Source organism: Aquarana catesbeiana, linkage group LG01 (assembly GCF_042186555.1).
Source record: "Aquarana catesbeiana isolate 2022-GZ linkage group LG01, ASM4218655v1, whole genome shotgun sequence".
In the NCBI taxonomy this organism is placed as follows: Eukaryota; Metazoa; Chordata; class Amphibia; order Anura; family Ranidae; genus Aquarana; species Aquarana catesbeiana.
In genome coordinates, this window is record NC_133324.1 from 805,736,282 (window position 1) to 805,759,359 (window position 23,078).

Here is a 23,078-nt window from a genome sequence, read left to right on the forward strand (position 1 = left end):
CAAGTTAGTGCGGTGCATCCACCTCACAGTGTTCAGCTAAACCTAGAAGTTAGTGTGGTGCGTCCTGCTCACAGTGTTCAGCTAAACCTACAAGTTAGTGCTGTGCGTCCTGCTCACAGTGTTCAGCTAAACCTACAAGTTAGTGTGGTGCGTCCACCTCACAGTGTTCAGCTAAACCTACAAGTTAGTGCGGTGCGTCCTGCTCACAGTGTTCAGCTAGATCCGTTCCTGTTATCTTCTTACTGACAGGCAGGCTTGTCTTGTTACAGTATTTACAGCTACCTGGAGAAAATTGCTGGTGTTCTTTTGATCCTATTAGTATCACAGTCAGGCAGCTAGACTATTTACAGTTAGTGCAGTGCATCCTGCTCACAGTGTTCAGCTAAAACTACAAGTTAGTGTGGTGCGTCCACCTCACAGTGTTCAGCTAAACCTACAAGTTAGTGTGGTGCGTCCACCTCACATTGTTCAGCTAAACCTACAAGTTAGTGCGGTGCGTCCTGCTCACAGTGTTCAACTAGATCTGTTCCAGTTATCTTCTTACTGACAGGCAGGCTTGTCTTGTTACACTATTTACAGCTACCTGAAGAAAATTGCTGGTGTTCTTTTGATCCTATTAGTACCACAGTCAGGCAGCTAGACTATATACAGTAAGTGCAGTGCGTCCTGCTCACAGTGTTCAGCTAAAACTACAAGTTAGTGTGGTGTGTCCACCTCACAGTGTTCAGCTAAACCTACAAGTTAGTGCGGTGCGTCCTGCTCACAGTGTTCAGCTAGATCCGTTCCTGTTATCTTCTTACTGACAGGCAGGCTTGTCTTGTTACAGTATTTACAGCTACCTGAAGAAAATTGCTGGTGTTCTTTTGATCCTATTAGTACCACAGTCAGGCAGCTAGACTATTTACAGTTAGTGCAGTGCGTCCTGCTCACAGTGTTCAGGTAAAACTACAGGTTAGTGTGGTGCGTCCACCCCACAGTGTTCAGCTAAACCTACAAGTTAGTGCCGTGCGTCCTGCTCACAATGTTCAGCTAAACCTAGAAGTTAGTGCGGTGCGTCCTGCTCACAGTGTTCAGCTAAACCTACAAGTTAGTGTGGTGCGTCCACCTCACAGTGTTCAGCTAAACCTATAAGTTAGTGCGGTGCGTCCTGCTCACAGTGTTCAGCTAAAACTACAAGTTAGTGCGGTGCATCCACCTCACAGTGTTCAGCTAAACCTAGAAGTTAGTGTGGTGCGTCCTGCTCACAGTGTTCAGCTAAACCTACAAGTTAGTGCTGTGCGTCCTGCTCACAGTGTTCAGCTAAACCTACAAGTTAGTGTGGTGCGTCCACCTCACAGTGTTCAGCTAAACCTACAAGTTAGTGCGGTGCGTCCTGCTCACAGTGTTCAGCTAGATCCATTCCTGTTATCTTCTTACTGACAGGCAGGCTTGTCTTGTTACAGTATTTACAGCTACCTGAAGAAAATTGCTGGTGTTCTCTTGATCCTATTAGTACCACAGTCAGGCAGCTAGACTATTTACAGTTAGTGCAGTGCGTCCTGCTCACAGTGTTAAGCTAAAACTACAAGTTAGTGTGGTGCGGCCACCTCACAGTGTTCAGCTAAACCTACATGTTATTGCGGTGCGTCCTGCTCACAGTGTTCAGCTAAACCTACAAGTTAGTGTGGTGCGTCCACCTCACAGTGTTCAGCTAAACCTACAAGTTAGTGCGGTGCATCCTGCTCACAGTGTTCAGCTAAAACTACAAGTTAGTGCGGTGCGTCCACCTCACAGTGTTCAGCTAAACCGAGAAGTTAGTGCGGTGCGTCCTGCTCACAGTGTTCAGCTAAACCTACAAGTTAGTGCTGTGCATCCTGCTCACAGTGTTTAGCTAAACCTACAAGTTAGTGTAGTGAGACCTCTGCACAGTGTTCATCTAAAGCTACAAGTTAGTGCAGTGCGTCCTGCTCACAGTGTTCAGCTAGATCCGTTCCTGTTATCTTCTTACTGACAGGCAGGCTTGTCTTGTTACAGTATTTACAGCTACCTGAAGAAAATTGCTGGTGTTCTTTTGATCCTATTAGTACCACAGTCAGGCAGCTAGACTATTTACAGTTAGTGCAGTGCGTCCTGCTCACAGTGTTCAGCTAAAACTACAAGTTAGTGTGGTGCGTCCACCTCACAGTGTTCAGCTAAACCAACAAGTTAGTGCGGTGCGTCCTGCTCACAGTGTTCAGCTAGATCCGTTCCTTTTATCTTTTTACTGACAGGCAGGCTTGTCTTGTTACAGTATTTACAGCTACCTGAAGAAAATTGCTGGTGTTCTTTTGATCCTATTAGTACCACAGTCAGGCAGCTAGACTATTTACAGTTAGTGCAGTGCGTCCTGCTCACAGTGTTCAGCTAAAACTACAAGTTAGTGTGGTGCGTCCACCTCACAGTGTTCAGCTAAACCTACATGTTAGTGCGGTGCGTCCTGCTCACAGTGTTCAGCTAAACCTACAAGATAGTGTGGTGCGTCCACCTCACAGTGTTCAGCTAAACCTACAAGTTGGTGTGGTGCGTCCTGCTCACAGTGTTCAGCTAAAACTACAAGTTAGTGTAGTGAGACCTCTGCACAGTGTTCATCTAAAGCTACAAGTTAGTGCAGTGCGTCCTGCTCACAGTGTTCAGCTAGATCCGTTCCTGTTATCTTCTTACTGACAGGCAGGCTTGTCTTGTTACACTATTTACAGCTACCTGAAGAAAATAGCTGGTTTTCTTTTGATCCTATTAGTACCACAGTCAGGCAGCTAGACTATTTACAGTTAGTACAGTGCGTCCTGCTCACAGTCTTCAGCTAAAACTTCAAGTTAGTGTGGTGCATGCACCTCACAGTGTTCAGCTAAACCTACAAGTTAGTGCGGTGCATCCTGCTCACAGTGTACAGCTAAAACTACAAGTTAGTGCTGTGCGTCCTGCTCACAGTGTTCAACTAAAACTACAAGTTAGTGTGGTGCGTCCACCTCACAGTGTTCAGCTAAAACTACAAGTTAGTGCGGTGCGTCCACCTCACAGTGTTCAGCTAAAACTACAAGTTAGTGTGGTGTGTCCTCCTCACAGTGTCCAGCTAAACCTACAAGTTATTTTTTTGCGAGCTCTGCACAGTGTTCAGCTAAAGCTACCTGTAGAAGGTTGGTGGTGTTTCCCTGATCCTATCACTACCGCAGGCAGCTAAAAAAGCTACAAGTTATTTTTTTGCGAGCTCTGCACAGTGTTCAGCTAAAGCTACCTGTAGAAGGTTGGTGGTGTTCTCATACTACAGGCAGGCAGTTGATTTTGCTAGCTGCAGTATCAGTACATATATATATATATATATATATATATATATATATATATATCCCAGCTTAGTGCAGCTACAGGCCATCAGTATGTCTGGAAGGCCAAGAAGGAGAGGCAGACAGTCACAAGCCAATAAGAGAGGGCAAGCAGGCTCTGTGTCTAGTGCTGGTTGTGGAGACTGTGCATCCTAATCAGCACGTGGCCGTGGGACACGCTTGGCCTTTTTTTCGGCAGCTGGCCATGTTGATCCGCAACATGCGGAAGACTTGGTCAAGTGGATGACCAAGCCGTCCTCATCCTCCTCATCCTCTCTCACCCATGCCCAGGGTACTTTGTCTGGCAAAGCAGCGGCCTCTTCCCTTGGCTCAATGTCATCAGTGACTCCTTCCCTAGCCCCACCATGTCCTCCTGAGGAGTCCCTCGAACTGTTTGACCACAGTGTTGGGTACATGCTCCAGGAGGATGCCCAGCGTTTGGAAGGCTCTCATGATGAAACTGAGCTCGATGAAGGCAGTAACGTGAGCATGGACAGAGGGGGTGCCCAAGAAGGTCAGCAATCTGGCAGTCATGCTCCCCCTGCTGCAGCATACTGCCAGGTTTGCTCCAGTGATGAGGAGGGAGGGGATGATGAGGTCACTGACTCAACGTGGGTGCCTGATAGGAGAGAGGAGGAGGAGGAGGCGGCACATCACCAAAGAGGCAGGATTCCCTCCAGGGGCCAGCCTAAGGGCAGCACCTTGACTGCATCACACCCCAAAGCTCCACATGTGCAGGGCGCTGCAGTCTCTGCGCGTTATTCAAAAAGTTCTTTGGTGTGGGCCTTTTTTGAGACGAGTGCATCAGATCTCACCGCTGCTATTTGCAACATATGTCTCAAGCGTATCTCGCGTGGCCAAAACATCTCCCACTTGGGTACCACATGCTTGACCAGACATATGTTGAGCTGCCATGCAGTTCGTTGGCAAGCGTATCTAAAAGACCCACACCAAAGAACAAAGAGGACCTCTCCTTGCTCCTCATCAGCTGAGATCTCCAACCCCACTATACCTTCAGTCCTCTCTGAGACCTGCACTGAGAGGAATGAAGGTGTAGAATTAGGTGTGTCACAGCCAAGTACTTGTGGGCAATCTGCTTTTGGTACACCGACATCAGATTGTACCAGGCAAATTTCCCTGCCCCAGCTGCTGCACTGCCGAAAGAAGTTTGCTCCCAGCCATCCACATGCCCAGCGGTTGAGTGCTAGCTTGGCAAAATTGCTAGCACTTCAACTGCTGCCTTTTCAGTTGGTAGACTCTGCCCCCTTCCGTGAGTTTGTGGAATGTGCGGTTCCTCAGTGGCAGGTACCCAAACGCCACTTTTTCTCACGGAAGGCAATTTCGGCTCTCTGCTGGCATGTGGAAGGCAATGTCCATGCCTCGCTGGACAGGGCGGTCAGCGGTAAGGTGCATATTACCGCTGACTCATGGTCCAGCAGGCATGGACGGGGACGTTACCTAAGTTTCACGGCGCATTGGGTGACTCTGCTGGCAGCTGGGAAGGATGCAGGACAAGGTGCAGTAGTGTTGGAGGTTGTTCCGCCACCACGCCTCCAAAATGCTAATGATTGTGATACACCTCTCTCCTCCACCCCCTCCTCTTCTTCTTCCTCCATGGCCTCTTCCTGTGCTTTGTCCTCGGAACCAGCGGTGCTCTGTAGCCATTCAAAGGGCTACGCAAGTACGCAGGCCAAAAGATGCCATGCGGTGCTTGAGCTGGTGTGCTTGGGGTACAGGAGCCACACTGGGGCAGAGGTTCTGTCAGCTCTGCAGGGGCAGGTTCAGAGGTGGTTGACCCCACACAAACTTAAGGCAGGAATGGTGGTTTGTGACAATGGCACCAACCTCCTCTCTGCCCTCCGACAGGGACAAATGACCCATGTGCCCTGTTTGGCTCACGTCCTTAACTTGGTGGTGCAGCGGTTCTTGGGCAGGTACCCAGGCTTACAGGATGTCCTGAGGCAGGCCAGGAAAGTCTGTGTGCATTTCCGCCGGTCATATAATGCCAGTGCTTGGCTGACGGACCTCCAAAAAGAGTTTAACCTGCCCAAGAACCGCCTAATCTGTGACATGCCCACCAGGTGGAACTCAACGTTGGCCATGCTGCAGCGGCTGCACATGCAGCAGAGGGCCATCAATGAGTACCTGTGCGACTATGGCACCAGGACAGGGTCAGGGGAGCTTGTTTTTTTCCCCACACCAGTGGGCCATGATCAGGGATGCATGCACTGTCCTGTCACCATTTGAGGAGGCCACGAGGATGGTGAGCAGTGACAGTGCATGCATCAGTGACACTGTCCCCCTTGTCCACCTGTTGGAGCACACACTGCGTGGAATAATGGACAGGGCACTTGAGGCAGAACAGAAGCAGGAAGAGGAGGACTTCCTTAGCTCTCAAGGCCCACTTTATCCAGACAGTGTTCCTGCGTGCCCGCCAATCACACAGTAAGAGGAGGAGGAGGAGGAGGAAGATTGTGTCAGTATGGAGATGGAGCCTGGCACTCAGCATCAGCAGCAGTCTTTAAGGGATCAGTCCCAAGAAACACATGGACTTGTACGTGGCTGGGAGGAGGTGGCTGCGGACCATGTCGTCCTTAGTGACCCAGAGGAATCCGGAATGCCTCAGCAAACCTACGCTGCATGGCCTCCCTGATCCTGCAAAGCCTGCGTAAGGATCCTCGTATTCGTGGTATCAAGGAGAAGGACCAATACTGGCTGGCAACCCTCCTTGATCCATGTTACAAGGGTAAGGTTGCGGACCTTATCTTGCCATTGCAGAGGGAGCAGAGGATGAAACATCTTCGGAAGGCCTTGCAGAAAGGTCTGTGCAATGCGTTCCCAGAGACTGGGAGGTTACAAACTCCTGTTTCTGGACAACGTGTTGCTGAGGCTTCGGTCAGTCAAAGAAGGAGCGGTGGAGAAGGTGGCCATCTGACCAATGCGTTCAGACAATTTTTTGGTCCGCAGCCCCAAGGTATGATTGGTTCCAGCAACCATCGCCAGCGTCTGTTTTACATGGTGCAGGAATACCTAGGGGCAAGATCTGACTTGGACACCTTTCCCACTGAAAATCCTCTGGGTTACTGGGTCTTGAGGATGGATCACTGGACAGAGCTTGCACATTATGCAATTGAGCTACTGGCCTGTCCTGCATCCAGCGTTCTTTCGGAATGCACAGTCAGTGCTGCTGGAGGCTTTGTAACCGATCACAGGGTGCGTCTGTCCACCGACTTGGTCGATCGACTGACCTTCATAAAAATGAATCAGTCTTGGATCACCACCAGCTACCAAGCACCTGATGCTGATGTAACCGAATAATTTTTTTTGAAATCTCAGATCCCTTCAAAGACTGCCTATGCTGATGCTGAGTGACTATCCCTGAGTAATTATCCTCTTCCTCCTCAATCATCACGCTGATAGCTTGTAAGAACATTTTTGGTTCTGGGTGCCACCACCAGTGCCTAAGGCCCAATTTTTCAGCCCCTGTTTAACAGGGGCGTGTAATTACAATTTTTGATGCAATACTTTGCAGCAGGGCTCATTTCTGCGTTCCAACTAGAGTATCTGTGAGGGGTTGCAGTGTTGTGGCACCAGCACCAGTGCCTAAGGCCCAATTTTTCAGCCCCTGTTTAACAGGGGCATGTTATTACAATTTTTGATGCAATACTTTGCAGCAGGGCTCATTTCTGCGTTCCAACTAGAGTATCTGTGAGGGGTTGCAGTGTTGTGGCACCAGCACCAGTGCCTAAGGCCTAATTTTTCAGCCTCTGTTCAACAGGGGCATGTAATTACAATTCTTGATCTAATATTTCACAGCAGGACCCATTTCTGCACCCACCAAGAGCAAGTGAGGACTTACAGTGTTGTGGCACCACCACCACCAAAGGCCCAATTTTTCTGCCCTTGTTCAACAGGGGCATGTAATTACAATTCTTGATCTAATATTTCACAGCAGGGCCCTGTGAGGGCTTACAGTGTTGTGGCCACAACAACACCTAAGGCCCAAATTTCTGCTGAGTATATAGGGCAGGCCCCTACTTTCAAACATCTAACTTACAAACGACTCCTATTTGCAAACGGAAGGAGACAACAGGAAGTGAGATGAAATCTGCCCCTAGGAAGGGAAATTCTCTCCTGTAAGAGTTAATATGGGAAAAACATTTCTCCTTTCCACTGATGCTTTCCAATCCTTGTTCCACAAAAAACCCCAAATTTTCAAAAAACATTTGTCATTGGGACAAAAAGTGAGGTGAAATCTTCTGAAGAGGAGGAAAGACAGCAAAACAAATGTCACAGGGGTGATAATCCTTCCCTATGTTTTCCAAAAAGCTTAAAAAAGATTTTTTGGCTGGAGCTAAACACGTTAAAAATGTACCCGTTAAAAATTACAAACAGATTCTACTTAACAACAAACCTACAGTCCCTGTCTTGTTTGCACCGCCTGTATACTGCTGTTCAGAGTATATAGGGCCTGGTGGCCCCACACCTTTCCTTATTTTAATTTGGGTGTGGGGTTCCCCTTAATATCCATACAAGACCCAAAGGGCCTGGTAATGGTCTGGGGGGTACCCATGCCATTTGTCTCACTGATTTTCATCCATATTGCCGGGACCCGACATTACATTAAACACGCAAGCAGTTTTAAACAAGTTTTTTTCCTTTAAAAATGACATTTTGTGCAGGGACTGTTCTAAACACGGGAAACACGCGCCACTTTACAGGCATACTATAGACACACCCCAGGTACGATATTTAAAGGAATATTTCACTTTTTTTTTTTACTTTAAGCATCATTAAAATCACTGCTCCCGAAAAAACGTCCGTTTTTAAAAGTTTTTTTGCATCGATACAAGTCCCCTGAGGTAGGACCCGGGTCCCCAAACCCTTTTTAGGACAATACCATGCAAATTAGCCTTTAAAATGAGCACTTTTGATTTCGAACGTTCGAGTCCCATAGACGTCAATGGGGTTCTAACGTTCGCGCAAATTTTCGGTCCGTACGCAGGTTCTGTTGCGAACCGAACCGGGGGGTGTTCGGCTTATCCCTAATCTTCTCCTATTGCCCGGGGGCCCATAATCTCCTATTGCCCGGGGGGCCCCATGAGTTGTCAGTCCGCCCCGGTACCAGGATAGGTTCTAAAGAGTCCTCAGCTTCTGCTGCTATCTGCTCTCTCTGATGCCTGCAGGCTCAGCAGTCTGGGCTGGAGCCAGAGATTAAATGGTCCCTGCAGTGGCAGGAGGACTGGCAGCAGAGACGGAACTTTTACCATTCTTTGGAGTTGGCACTAAAGAGTCAGCTCTGCACTGGTGCTCTAAGACAGGCAACTGGGAGATGTTAAAGATAAAACTGCATGTCCACAGGTATCATCTTGCCTGTGCTGAAAGACAGGCCACTGGGAGCTTTTCAAAAGAGATTTTTGGCTTTTGATGCCCAATTTCCATCATCCTGTTGCAGCTTTGGTAATGCACTGGGAGTCAGGAGAGGGTAAATGATTTCTAGGGAGGCTTTGCACTGCAGGATAGCTGAGTGGATGAAACTGGGGAATGGAGCAGTGTTGATAAGCATCCTTTCATGCTGAATGCCAGGCTATGTCCAGTGATATATATGTAGGCAGATGCAGTCTGTGTCCACCACTGTAGGTGGCTTATGGCTGGAGCGGCATCACAGCCTGGATAGAAAGTCAGGGGAAACTCAGTTTCTTTGTGATTTTCCTGGTGGCAGCTTTCCGGTTAGCTGATCTGCATCCAGGTGACCCTTGGTGGCCATTTTGAGTCAGGAGAGTCTTTTTAAGTTCCTGCTCCCCAGGTTTTGGTGTGCATTAACCTGTGGGTAGTTTAGGGACAGATTCCCCATTTCTCAGGGACAGTATTAGTGGCAGGGAGAGGTTCAAGAGAAGGGAAAGCTTAGGGTTGGCAATTGCCTAGGACATCTTCCTGCTTAGGTACAAGACGGCCAATCCGCATTCTGCTCCTCAAGACAGACGCTGTCAGTTCAGCTGATACCTGCTCCACTACACACTGTTGGTATTGGTGAGTGCTCCCAGGTGGGTCCTCTCCCATCGTGTTTGTTGTGAACTGTTTGCCTTGACTACAATTCAAGTTCTGTGAACTGTTTGCCTTGACTACAATTCAAGTTCTGCCTGTTACAATACAAGTTGTATTGATTGAATCTGGACTGTGCATGAATTACTATCGCTGCACCTATCCACAAGTCATTTGGTCAAGAACTGGTGCTCTTTTATTTTTCTCCTCTCTTCCCCACTTAATGTCTATGAGTTTTATTTGGGGAGCATTGCAGCAAACAGGCTTCCTGTCTGTGTGACATCCTGTCTCTGTCATACCCAGCCTCCCACCAGACCCAATGATAGACATGCCTGGACTCATGCTGGTGTCGATCATAGCACCTAAGATACCAGACTCAGAAATTCCTATGCAGCTGACTGTATATGTTGTTATATTGTCCTCTATATGTTAATTCAATGTTGTTTCTAAGTAAGTACAATTAATTGACTTCCTGTATTTATTTTGTATTTGGTGTTATACTGTAATGTGTGCAGTATTATCCAGAGGGAACAGTAAGGGGTACAGTAAGGATAGTGCAGTGATCTGGATTGCAAATGTATACATAACATACAGTATACAGTATCTCCTTCACTGTCATTTGGGTAAAGTTGCATACATTAGCAAATATAGGCATGGTGTCTGCAAAATATAACTTGCTGCATACTGGGGTTCTACTTTAAGTGTTTAAGAGGAGTTTGGCATGCAAGAACAGAATAAGAGCTAAAGCCTAACTTCAGCTTTTGTGTTAATAATTACTAAGAAATATGGCTGTTTTTACTGTATAAACTGTATGTAACATCAGCCACATAAAGTATGTGCTGTACTGTGTTCTGGCAACCGTACGAGGACTTCCCATCTCATTCCCATATTATAATAGTCAGGCTGAGCCCAAATTAACTATTTAACCACTTCAGCCCCAGAAGGATTTACCCCCTTAATGACCAGGCCATTTTTTGCGATACGGCACTACATTACTTTAACTGACAATTGCGCGGTCGTGTGATGCTGTACCCAAATAAAATTGTCCTTTTTTATCCCACAAATAGAGCTTTCTTTTGGTGGTATTTGATCACCTCTACGGTTTTTATTTTTTGCACTATAAACAAAAAAAGGAGCAAACATTTTGAAAAAACAATATTTTTTACTTTCTGCTATAATACAGATTCAGAAAATAAAAAATAAAAAAAAACAAATGTATTCATTGGTTTAGGCCAATATGTATTCTGCTACATATTTTTGATAAAAAAAATCCCAATAAGCATAATTTTGATTGGTTTGTGCAAAAGTTATAGCGTCTACAAAATAAGGGATGGATTTAGGAACTTTTCATTTTTTTTTATTGTTTTTACTGGTAATGGCGGCGATCTTTTAGTGGGACTGTGACATTGCGGCGGACAAATCTGACCCTAAGTGACACTTTTTGGGGACCAGTGACACCAATACAGTGATCAGTGTAAAAAATGCATTGATCACTGTATAAATGACACTGGCGGGGAAGGGGTTAACACTAGGGGCGATAAAAGGGTTAACTGTGTTACCTCAGCATGTGTTCTAACTGTGTGGGGGATGGGCTCACTAGATCTCTCAGTGTTGCCCCCAGTCAGATCGGGGATCTGCCTTGTTTACATAGGCAGATCCCCATTCTGCCTCTGTGGAGTGATCACGGGTGGCCGGCGGACATCGAGTCCACTGGACCCACGCGTGCGCTCCCCCGTCGTGCAGCGGGCGTGCAGTGGGCATGCACGTGCCCACAGTATCTCATGCACAAAACAACGTACAGGTATGTTGTTTCATGCAATAGAGCCTCCCTAACATAAAATACACAACTTTTCCTAAAATAGATCATATAAGTGACATAAATATAAACAAAATGTGAATATAGCCCAAAAATATATGATCACTATTACATATCCACACTTATTAATCACAACCTTGAAAAAATAAAAAAAAATGCTACAAAATAACACCACGTGAACTTCCAATATCTGTATATTAAATTCTATTACATATAGTCCAATTTTGCTGGTACTTGCAATGTGCCAATAGAAACGTGAATCCCTGTGTGGGCTGTCCACTGTGAATGTGCTATTTCTGTGCTCTTAATTCCTCATCCATGATTATTGTGACTATTCCACCACTCCAGTGACAACACCACCACCACCACATGGTTCGGCCACTCACCAGATAATGGTATACATATGCCTTTGGTTCATTAAGAGATAACCATTCCACTTGTGTTGCTTGTCTATGCTCGCCCCAATACAATTATGAGCAAGTATATCTGTCCTCATAAGAAACAACAAACAGCGACCATTGCGCAATAATCTAACACTGTTTATTTAAAACCATAAAAAAGACACTGTAAACTCACATGATTATCCAGCAGTTTGAATGGATAAAGATGTCGCCGTATGTTTCCTACGCCAGCGTGCTGTGCAAGCCTCATTCCTACTCGGCTTGCAATTCAAACCTCGCTTTTGCCCAACCTGAAATGATGTAGTGACATAGTGTGTATCTCCCAGCAGCCTCTACGCGTTTTGCAATAGTATTTGTGTCATCAGGAAGCTGCTTATTGTTAGTGTGTCACTATATTTATACCCTAGACATGTTATTTTAGACCAATCATTTGTCTCCCTATACCGGAAGTCATTTGCCACCATTTTGACTATTGTTGTATGCCCACACCCGGTTTATATATTTTTGCATAGTTATACATTGGCCCCCCGCTTGATTACTATTTGGTACTGTTGCTGAATTTCAGAAACCTTACAAAGGTGTGTTTACGGGTGATTTTTTTAAAAAACCTTTCTACTTAAATCTTTATTAGACCTACATACAAACAACAACGTGACAATTTAAAATTTAAAATCTAAAGTGCTTTATGAAATATAGGGAGACTATTATAAAATCAACTAAAAAATTATTCATATCAATTTACAAGATATTTGGAATAAAAGTAAAAAGAAAAAGAAAAAAAGCAAGAAAAAATGGAAAAAAATGGAAAAAAATAAAATAATAAAAGTAAAAAAAAATTAAAATAAATAAAAATAATATTAAAGTAAAAATAAAAATAAAAATAAATAAAGATAAAAATAAAAATAAAAATAAATAAATAAAAGAAATGAAAAGATAATAAATGACATGAAAATAAAAATAAAATAAAAATAAATAATTCAATAAGAAAAAGAAAAGAAAAAGAACCTAGTAATCCTCTATAAAACAGTTCACATCTAGTTCCATATTCAACCCCAACGGTCTCATTGTATTTAATATGAATATCCAGTAAGTTTCATTCATAGACACTTCCCTACGCATATTCAGGTTTCTCCAGTTTTGTTCTATTTTGTCTATCGCATAAAACTTCAAATGTTTAGGATCTCTCCTATGTGTGTCCCTGAAATGTTTCAACACACTGTGGTATTTGTACCCTTTCTTAATATTCCTAACGTGCTCCCCTATTCTTACTGGGAGCATCCTTGTGGTTCTACCCATGTACTGCAGCTCACAACTACATTCCAACACATAAGTTACATGGGTACTGCAGCGCATGATTAACTTATTGATCTTGTATTTTGTTTAGTTTAATTGGATTGGATTGGAACCCTGTTATTTTTCTCTTTTCCCCATTGGTAAGTTTGCAGGGTTTGCACTTACTGCATCCATAAAAACCCTTGTGATCAAAAAAATTAGACATTTTCTTTGGGGGGGTCAGGTACATTCTTTACAATCTGATCCCTAATCCTTTTTGCTCTTCTGTAAATGAATGTCGGTTTTGATAGCAAAATTTTACTCAACTGTGGGTCATTGCTAATTATGGGCCAATTTTTCTTAATAATTCCTTCGAGCACCTTATATTGCTTATTAAATCCCGTTATGAACGGTACTTTATCTTTTTTGTTTTGTTCCCTATTTCTATCTTGTAATATTGTTTCGATATCCATATTTACGATTTTCTCACAGGTGAGTTCTAACTCCTGTCTGTTATAACCCTTATCCATAAATCTTTCGATCAAAATGTCGGTTTGTGTAAAGAAATCTTCCATTAGGTCGCAGATGCGCCAAATCCTGATGAATTGGCCTTTGGGTATGGCCTTCTTCCACTGGGGGTGGTGGCAACTTCTCATTGGTATGTAACCATTTCGATCGGTGTCCTTAAAGTGCATTCTGGTACTTAGTTTGTTTCCATTCTCAAAAATTTCCAAATCTAAAAAAATTATAGTATCCCGATCTACATTTGCAGTGAACTTTATTCCATATTGGTTTGCACCCATATGTTCAACAAACTGATCTAGTTCATCCCGACTGCCTTTCCAGACAATCAGGATGTCATCTATGAACCTTTTATATACCAGCAAGTGTGGCCAGCATCTCCCAAAATCTCCTCCTCCTCCCATTTATTGAGGAAGATGTTGGCCACACTCGGTGCATATTTATTACCCATTCCTACCCCCTTAATCTGTCTATAGTATCTGTGGTTGTGCCAAAGGAAGTTATTACCCATGGCCAAGTCCTTCCAATATAAACCTCCTTTGCTTTAGCCTTAGTTCAGATAGATTTTTCATTGCCTATGCCACTGCTCCCAGTGCATCTATCTGCTTGATGCTAGTGTACAATGACTCCACGTCCAATGTCACTAATAACATGAAGTCATCTACATCAATCTGTCTCAGGATGTTGATCGCGTTTTTGCTGTCCTTAATGAAGGCTTTTCCCTTCCCCGCCATTGGTTGGAGAAATACATCCAGGTACTCACCTAACCTGGAATGTACTGATCCAATCCCACTAATTATGGGCCTTCCTGGTGGTTTTGTTTTACTCTTGTGGATTTTGGGTACTTGGTATATTACCGGGACTTTTGGTGCTTCAGGCAATAGATATCTTCCCTCCTTTTTGTTTATTCTATCTGCAATTCCCATATTCAAAAATTCCTTCAATTTAGATTTGAGTTCTTTATTTGGGTTCTTTTTTAGTAGTTGGTATGTGGTAGTTGCTGCAACCAATCTTTCCAATTCTGAATTATAGTCCTTTTTGGTCAGGATCACCAAGCCCCCCCCTCCTTGTCAGCAGGTCTTACCACTATGTTCTTTAGTTTTTCTCATTTTTTTATACCTTGCCATATTCTATAATTTTTAGGATTTTCCGATTTTATATATTTTTTTTTTTTTTCCTTGTCAAAAGAAGTTTATTGAGTATACAATGTTATAAAGATACATAAAGTAAGTTTACAAGGATCTATAAAGTAAGCTCATTGTTTTACAGTAGGGTTTATATAGGTAAATATCATGAAATTTCAAATATTAAACATTGGGTTCACGTAAACCTAAATTAAAGATATATATCATTTCCTTAGTTACTTTTGTAGGTATTTAAATGATTTATACCTACTATACATATTGTTTACAAGTAGAGTGTATATAGGTCAAATAAATTCTGATAATGAGCTTTAATCGTAAGGTGGAGAAAAGGAAAGAGAAAGAAGAAAAAGGGTTGAAAGGTAGAGGTATGGTCCACAAGGTTGTCCCGCTCGTCAGTTTATTATTCTTTTTAGTTCTCTTTGAAGCCTTAGAATGGGTGTCTCTGTAAGTCATTTAATCTGTTACCATGGCAACAGGACAGAGTCATTGAAGTTTGACAGGAACTGTTGTTTTATCCAAGGATGCCAAAGTTTTTCAAATTTTGGAATTTGATTTTGATCGATGGCTACCATCTTAGCATGGGACATTGTATTATTCATTCTGTGAATTGTTTCTGCTAGTACCAATGTAGGAGATTTCCATGCCTTGGCCACTGTTTGTTTTGCAGCCGTTATTAGTTGGATCATAAGTTTGAATTGAGAGAGTGTTAACCATTCCGGTTTTAGATTAAGTAAAGTTAAATATGGATCTGGTTGTATTATTTTTTTTAATATTTTAGATGCAATCACGAAGACTTCCTTCCAGAAGGTTTGGATTACTGGGCACGTCCACCATATGTGTAAATATGTGCCTATTTCTGGGCATCCTCGAAAACAAAGAGCTGAGGTATTAGATGAATATTTTGCCACTCTAGCGGGTACAAGGTACCAGCGAGTTAGGACTTTATAATTTGTCTCCAGTGCTAAGATGTTGGGTGAAGATAACTTAGATGTGAGCCATATGTTAGACCAGTCCGTGTCTTCTAAAGTTCGTCCCAGGTCCTCCTCCCACCTCTGAACGTAAGAGGGTCTATTAAGATTTGCTACTCCATATAATTGATTATAAAGTGATGAAATTGTACCTTTAGCAAATGGATCTTTTGTACAGATTGATTCAAAAATGGATAATTGGGATAATGGTGTATCCCCCTTTAGGAATGGTGTATAGAAATTTTTGATTTGGAGATATCTAAATATCTCAGAGTTTGGTAGATCATATTTTTCTCTAAGCGATGGGAATGAAAGGAATGATTTAGATGCTATGAAGTCATTTAGTGTCTGAATGCCTGATGTTGTCCAAGCTTTAAAAGAATTTGGGTAGATCCATGCCGGATAAAAGGCCGGATTTCTGATAAAAGAAAGGAGAGGATTGTGTGGAGATTGTAACTGATATTTGGTTTTTAGTTTATCCCAGAGAGATAAGAAGTGTTTAGTTATGGGATTATGAATTTTAAAGCGGTCTTTAGGATCAAGCCATAATAAATTTGACATTAATAGAGGGTCATTTTCTGAAGCCTCTATAAATACCCATAATGGAATTTCCTGTTTTGCATGGTATTTGGACAGACTGGCCAAATGTGCTGCTCTGTAGTAGTTAGTAAAATTAGGGTATCCCAGGCCTCCTTTATTTTTGGGAAGATGTAGTGTGTGTATAGGTATACGTGGTTTAGAAGAGCCCCATATAAACAAAGTTGCTCTTTCTTGTACTATTCTCAAAAAATAGGAAGGAATTGGAATAGGGAGGACTCTGAATAGATAAAGCAATTTGGGTAGAATAGTCATTTTGATTGCATTAATCTTCCCTATCCAGGATAAAGGAAGTTGCGACCATTGTTTTATTAGATTTGTGATCTGTCTTAATACAGGAGGATAATTGGTTGAGAATAAGTCAGAATGAGATGCTGTTAAATGAATTCCAAGATATGGGATTGATTTTTCTGCCCATGTGAATGGGAGTGCAGCCCTAGCCGGGATCAATTCCATGTTTGTGAGTGAAATATTAAGCACTAGGCATTTCTTAGGATTAATCATAAGGCCGGATAGGGCTGCAAATCCATCAAGAGCTGGTATTAAGTTAGGACCAGAGACCTGTGGTGATGATAGAAAAAGTAATATATCGTCTGCAAATATACATAATTTGTGTGTAATACCTCCTACTTCAATGTAAGTTATAGTTTGGTTTGTTCTGATGTATTGGGCCATGGGTTCGAGTATAAGGGCAAATAATAAGGGAGATAATGGGCAACCCTGTCGGGTAACTCTTTCGATATTAAAGGCTTCAGATTTGTATCCAGCATATTTTATATAGGCTTTGGGTTTATTATATAATGCTTTGATCCATGTTAAAAAGTGGGGTCCAAAACCCCATTTTTGTAATGAATATTGCATATATTGCCAGGATACTGTGTAAAATGCCCTCTTAATATCGAGAGATAGAAAACATAAAGGGATTTTCCGTTTTTTAGCAATATGTGCCAATAACACTGCCCTGCGTATATTATCTCCTGCCTGTCTATTTGGCATGAAGCCTACTTGATCTCTATGTATTAATTTTCCTATAATGCTATTGAGGCGTTTTGCTATAATTTTTGCTAATAATTTAATATCGAGGTTTAACAGAGAGATAGGCCGATAATTCACACAGGAAGTATCATCAGAAAGGGGTTTTGGGATCATACAAACAATTGCCATTAGTGTTTCTTGCCGAAAAGAATGTCCATCTAGAAGTTTGTTAAAAGTTTCAGTGAGAATGGGAGAGAGTATTTCTGAGAGTGTTTTATAGTATAAAGCCGAGTAGCCGTCTGGGCCTGGTCTTTTGTTAAGTTTTAGGTCTTTTATGGCGTTAGCAACTTCGTCTATAGTTATAGGCTCATCCAAACTGTTTTTTTGATTCTGAGATAACTCAGGTAAGGTTATTTTTGAGAAGAAGGATTCAGCCTCTGTAGGATTAAATTCATTGTTTGTCTTGTATAAAGTTGCGAGATGTGAGTGAAATTTATGGACTATTTTAACTGGATTACAAGTGTAAACATTTTTTGATAATTTCAAACGTATTGGTTTGAAAGATTTGTTAGTTGAATTTAATGCCCGAGCCAAATATGTACCTGGTTTGTTTGTATTCATGTAGAAATCGTGTTTGGAGTAGACATGTGCACACTGAAATATTTCGTTTTGGAATTTCGTTTTCGTCCGAAATATAAATTTATTTAGTTACTCCCGAAATTCGTTTTTCTTTATTTCGTTTTTCGTTAAAAACTTGCATTCGTCCGAAAATCGAAATGAATTAAGGTCGAATCGGTCATTAAAGGCTTATGGTGTCTGTCGAATGTTCAAAGTAGATTCGACGGAGCAGCTAAACTGTACAACGTCGCAATCGTACATTCCGGTCAAATTTTCTGGGATGCATTTGACCGGAAATGTTCGATAGCAGCATCGTACAGTTTGTTTAGCTGCTCTGTCGAATCTTCTAACTTTTGACAGACACCATAAGCCACATTTACGTTTGCATGTTTTCGTTTCTGTGTCGAATCTTCATCGTTCATGCTCATTGCATTGGTCTACTCTGCCCCAGCAGTCAGCCAACCAAACTTTCACATTCGTTTCTCAATCGGAAGTGCGGAAGTGCGGTCGCAAAATCCGACGCTATGTGGCTTAGAGAGATAATGGCAATGGCAGCACCAGCAGCAACCCATTCCAGCACTAGCAGCATGGAGGAGGCTGTTCCTGGGCCTTCTAAGGCAGCATCCAAAAATGGGCGCAGGAGGGGGACACAAGCTGCATCCAGCAGGAAGTGTAACCTAATGTGGACTCATATTGAGTCCCAGGTCCTGGTAAGGGAAACGCTTCCTTGCTGGATGCACTACGGAGTGGAAGCGAGAAAAGTGGGAGGAGATTTCCAGGAAGGTGGAGGAGACATATCGCCATCGGCGTGACCTGACTGCCTGTCGCAAAAAATTCAGCGACATAAAACGGTAAGTAACGTGTCTGATTATTTTTTTTTTTTACATTTTAACCACTTCAGCCCCGGAGGTATGGCTGCCAAATGACCATGCCACTTTGTGCGATTCGGCACTGCGACGCTTTAACTGACAATTGCGCGTTCGTGTGACGTTGCTCCCAAACAAAATTGATGTCCTTTTTTTCCCACAAATAGAGCTTTCTTTTGGTGGTATTTGATCACCTCTGCGGTTTTTATTTGCTTTTTGCTATATAAGTATCCCCAACAAATATATAAAAAACAAATTTTTTCCTCAGTTTAGGCCGATATGTATTCTTCTACATATTTTTGGTAACAAAAATTTCAATAGGCGTTTATTGATTGGTTTGTGCAAAAGTTATAGCGTCTACAAAATAGGGATAGTTTTATGGCATTTTTATTAACAATTTTTTTTACTAGTAATGGCGGCGATCAGCGATTTTTATTGTGACTGCGACATTATGGTGGACACATCGGACACTTTTGATGCCATTTCGGGACCATTGTCATTTATACAATGATAAAAGCTCCAAAAAATGCACTGATTTTACACACACACATATAAACATATGTTATTGCTATCACAATTTGATGTCAGTAAAGTTAGGTGAATTTTTTTTTTAAAAAGGAATAAATAATTTTCAATTTATCCTCCCTCCTGTGAAAAACCAAATTTGCGCATAGGTGTGCCTAGCCTACACATAGTTTGCAGTTTTCACATGTTATATATTATCGCCACAATCATTTTAAGAGGAATATTTCCATGCCATTATTTGTTCTTAGTTAGTTATCACTAAACTGAGCAGTAAGTGCTTTTAAGTTCCACTTGACCTGACCACCTGTAGGTTGCGCCCCCTTTCTGACCAGGCCATATTTTGCTATTTAGCGCATTGCAGCTTTAAACTGCACGCTCCTGTGAAAAATGTATGCTCTTCTCCCGCCATATATAGAGCTTTTATTGGTGGCATTAGATCACCGCTGGGTTTTACATTTTTTGTTATTGAAAAATAAAAAAGTTATATATATATATATATGTATATATAAAAAAAGTGTTACGGTGGCTGGACTTAACCAGCTTGCGGACCCGCCATATTTTTAGTTACTATGGGGGGGGTCCACATCTGCAAGTGGGTTAATGCTTTGCAAAAGAAACAAGGAAGGAAATTTTACACTATACACAGTTCACACAAGCGCGTAATAGAAAGGTGGACTGGAGTGGACACAATGGACATTTACTCGGCACAATCCCTATCCTGCCTTTTATTATTTATTGTGCACCAAAAAAGCATAGGTTTTTCTTACAATAAATTTGGTTAATAAATAAATGTGCAAACCTTGTGCTACATGAAAAAATGTGCCTAATCCAAAAATTCCATTTGCATTGTTTCATTCTACGGGTTCATTCTACATGTGTTTCATGTGTTGATGTCATTTTCAGATTACAATTGTAGTTTAATTGTGGAACCCGTTTCTCTTCTCTTTTTGTTTTGCAGTTCCATAGCGCGTAAACGCAGGCAGTCGGGGTGCAGAGGAAAGCAGGTATCTCTCCTCCCCCATGAGAAGGAGCTCTTAGCAGCTGTAGGGGAGGATGAGATAAAAAAACTGCTTGCTCATCAGGGTTGGTGTCAGCATTGCATTGTGTGTAGGAAATTTTTTTTGTCAACCATGCGACGCGACATAGTCATTTACCATGATGTGTTTGATTTTATTTAAAGATCGTCTCCAGGCCCAGCGCCACCGGAGGCAGAGGGCAGAGGAGCAGGAGTCCTCCACGTCATCATGCAGTAAGTACTGTAGTAGTGACACTAATACAGTGGTTCCTTTTCCATTTGTCCAGCCTTCCATTGTTGATTCCAGCGTCATTGTTTCTCGCTCATGTAGTGACAGGTAGAGCCTCTGCGACGCTCTGTCAGGTAACGCAAGCGATTGCGTAACTTACGTAATTTGACAGAACGTGGCCGCTCTGAACTGAGGTGCCTGATCAGTGGCAGTGCACCTAGCACTCGCCGGCGCTGCTGGAACCAGGACAGGTAAGTGCCTCGTATTTGGTTTTTTTTTAAATGATTTTTTCTAAATGGTGAATGCATGTCCCTGCCTTGTAGATAAACGTTAGTGACCTGCCCTGTATTGCCATGCTAATGGATAATTAATTTTATCTATTTACACTACAGTATATTTATTTACGTTTATTAACGTTCATCATTTCTCCTTTATAAATAGGTGTCATCCAGTCAGAGGGGGAGACTGAGGAGGAGGCTGAGGCAGCAACGCCCACATGTAAGTTAGTATAATCTTGCTGGTATCTGCTGAGTGATCATACATGTTTCAATGTTCTTGTACTAATGTGTGAGATTGTTGTACACTGCAGATTGTAATGTTCTTTTCTATCATTACTCAACAGCTGCTGAGCAGGAGGTGGAGGAGACCTGCCCTGTAGAGGCTGCTGGGGATGCGGAGGAACAGCCAGATGCGGCAGATCCAGGGAGTAAGCATAACTTTTTTTGTATTTTACAGGCAAATATAGTATTTTAAATATGAAATGCTGATGGCATACCTTGTCTAGAATAGCTTGTGATTTATTCTGCAAGGCTTCGGTTTAGCTGGAACTATTAATTATATTAGTTCCCCTCTGCAGATGATTCCAGTCTTCCTGTTAGCGTGACCTGTGCTTGTTAATATTTCCCCAATGTCCCTGATCATGCCACCTTCTTGCTGCAGTTTAGATTCCCAGTCTGAGCCAATCACTGTTAATCATTATGAATAACACAGCAGGCTGGGGGGGGGTGTCAGAAAAGAATCTCCAGCTATTGGCTGGCAGTCCCTGGACATGTTCAATCTCTGGCATGCCCCTAATGCATGCATTAACACTTTTCTCATGATGTTATACCTGTTATACCTCCTAGCCTAGACCAGGAGTGAGTAACCTACCTAGCCTAGAACAGAAGTGGGGCTTAATTTATTCAACAATCAGTGGCCTTACAAAATTATCAACTTTAAAAAATAGCCTGCTATATTTTATTAAACAACTTTTTATTAGGTCATCCCAAATGCAATGGCTTGAATGGCTTCTCTTTGGTGAGTGTAATGTTAAAAGCTGGTATAGCTGATATGTTTTTCTGCAAGTGCAACTGATCCTCCATATTTGCCAAAGTCAGTCAGTCTGGATGAGGTAGATTAGTTAGCAGTAGCACTTAGGCGTCCATTACACCTTAAGATTTTCTCCAGCCGCCCGTGCGACCAAGCGGATAAAATCTTTGGGAGATTCCCCTTTACACTGCTCGATGTGTAGAGGGGAATCCCTTTGTACTCTGGCCGGGGAGGACACTCAGCTCCACCCCGGTCAGAGTACAGTAAAGTAGTACTACACCTTCCTGCACAGCTCTGCAAACTTGGTATGATGCAGCGAATTGACACAGACACCACTATCTCCTACACACAAATTGATTAGGTGCATCTCACTAAATATCAAAAACTGGTATGGATGGAAGTGAAAACATCTCAAGATGTTACAGGATTGTCTACAAGGGCTGGGAGATCATTGCCTTTATATAATGTTAGGGTGAAGAAGCCATGTGTATGTGTATTGTATTATCTATCTATCTAATGTATTTTCTTTTCTTCACAGGTGAAGTCTTCATCCTGCAACTGCAGCCTGTGGACGAAGACCTGGACCTGCCCGCGTCTGGTTGGACTGGCTGTCCTTCTGAGTCCCCAGTGGTTTCTACAGTCCTCCACCCTTCAACATCCCCCCACCTGGCCTCCCCAGTGCATCCTTCACCCGCTCCAGAACAGGCACACATCCCCCACCCTCCAGAGCCACATGTGACGGATTATCTGCGGCGCATTGTGGAGGTCCAAAAGAGACATTTTGCAGTTACCCGGAGGCTGCGTCGATCTTTGGCCCTCCACAATCGCCGGCAGCTCCGTCACTCTGTGGCTCTGCAGAGGTACCAGCGTAGCCTCAGGAGACACCTGGAGGCTACGCGGTACCTTGGTGACCAGTTGGCTGGGATTAATATGTCCCTACAGCGACTGGTCACCAGGTTGGGGGAGAATGTACTCTATTTTTTTTTTTTTTTTTGTTTTGTTTATGTTAACTGTTAAATAAAAAAATTTTGTTCAGAAATAATTGTTTTCTTGAGTTTTGCTTTACTTGTTAGATTTGTGTGATGTTTATCTAAATGAACTAGTCCATATATTGTTACTAACTTACTAGAGGCCTTATAATTGTAGTTTTTCTACATTTAACCATCAGGCTGAACTTAGAAAATTGATGAGATTTCTCTCTACACTATTTCAATGTGCAAAGGGTAATCCAATGTATTGTGTCCAGTCACGCCGTTCAGCTTTCCCTCCACCAGAATACACAGCAGATAGTTAGAGCAGGGGTTACTCTATACAGTCCTCAACAGTTCACAGGACATAGGTTGCAGGCTTGCAATCATGAGGGCAACAGTTAACCGGACAGAGGTTCACAGGCTAACGCAATTACAAGGGGCAACAGTTCAAAGGGCAGTGTCATGGTTATGCA

General features: G+C 42.7%; 1 long non-coding RNA gene across 1 annotated transcript; it reads left to right on the forward strand.

Moving 5' to 3' along the window:
• Window positions 1–20,624: 20,624 nt before the first annotated feature.
• LOC141124141 (uncharacterized) lies at window positions 20,625–22,604 on the forward strand. Its single transcript, XR_012240782.1, has 3 exons — window positions 20,625–20,824; window positions 20,949–21,032; window positions 22,173–22,604. It is a non-coding gene; the product is annotated as an uncharacterized lncRNA (long non-coding RNA).
• The last annotated feature ends 474 nt before the right edge of the window (window positions 22,605–23,078 follow it).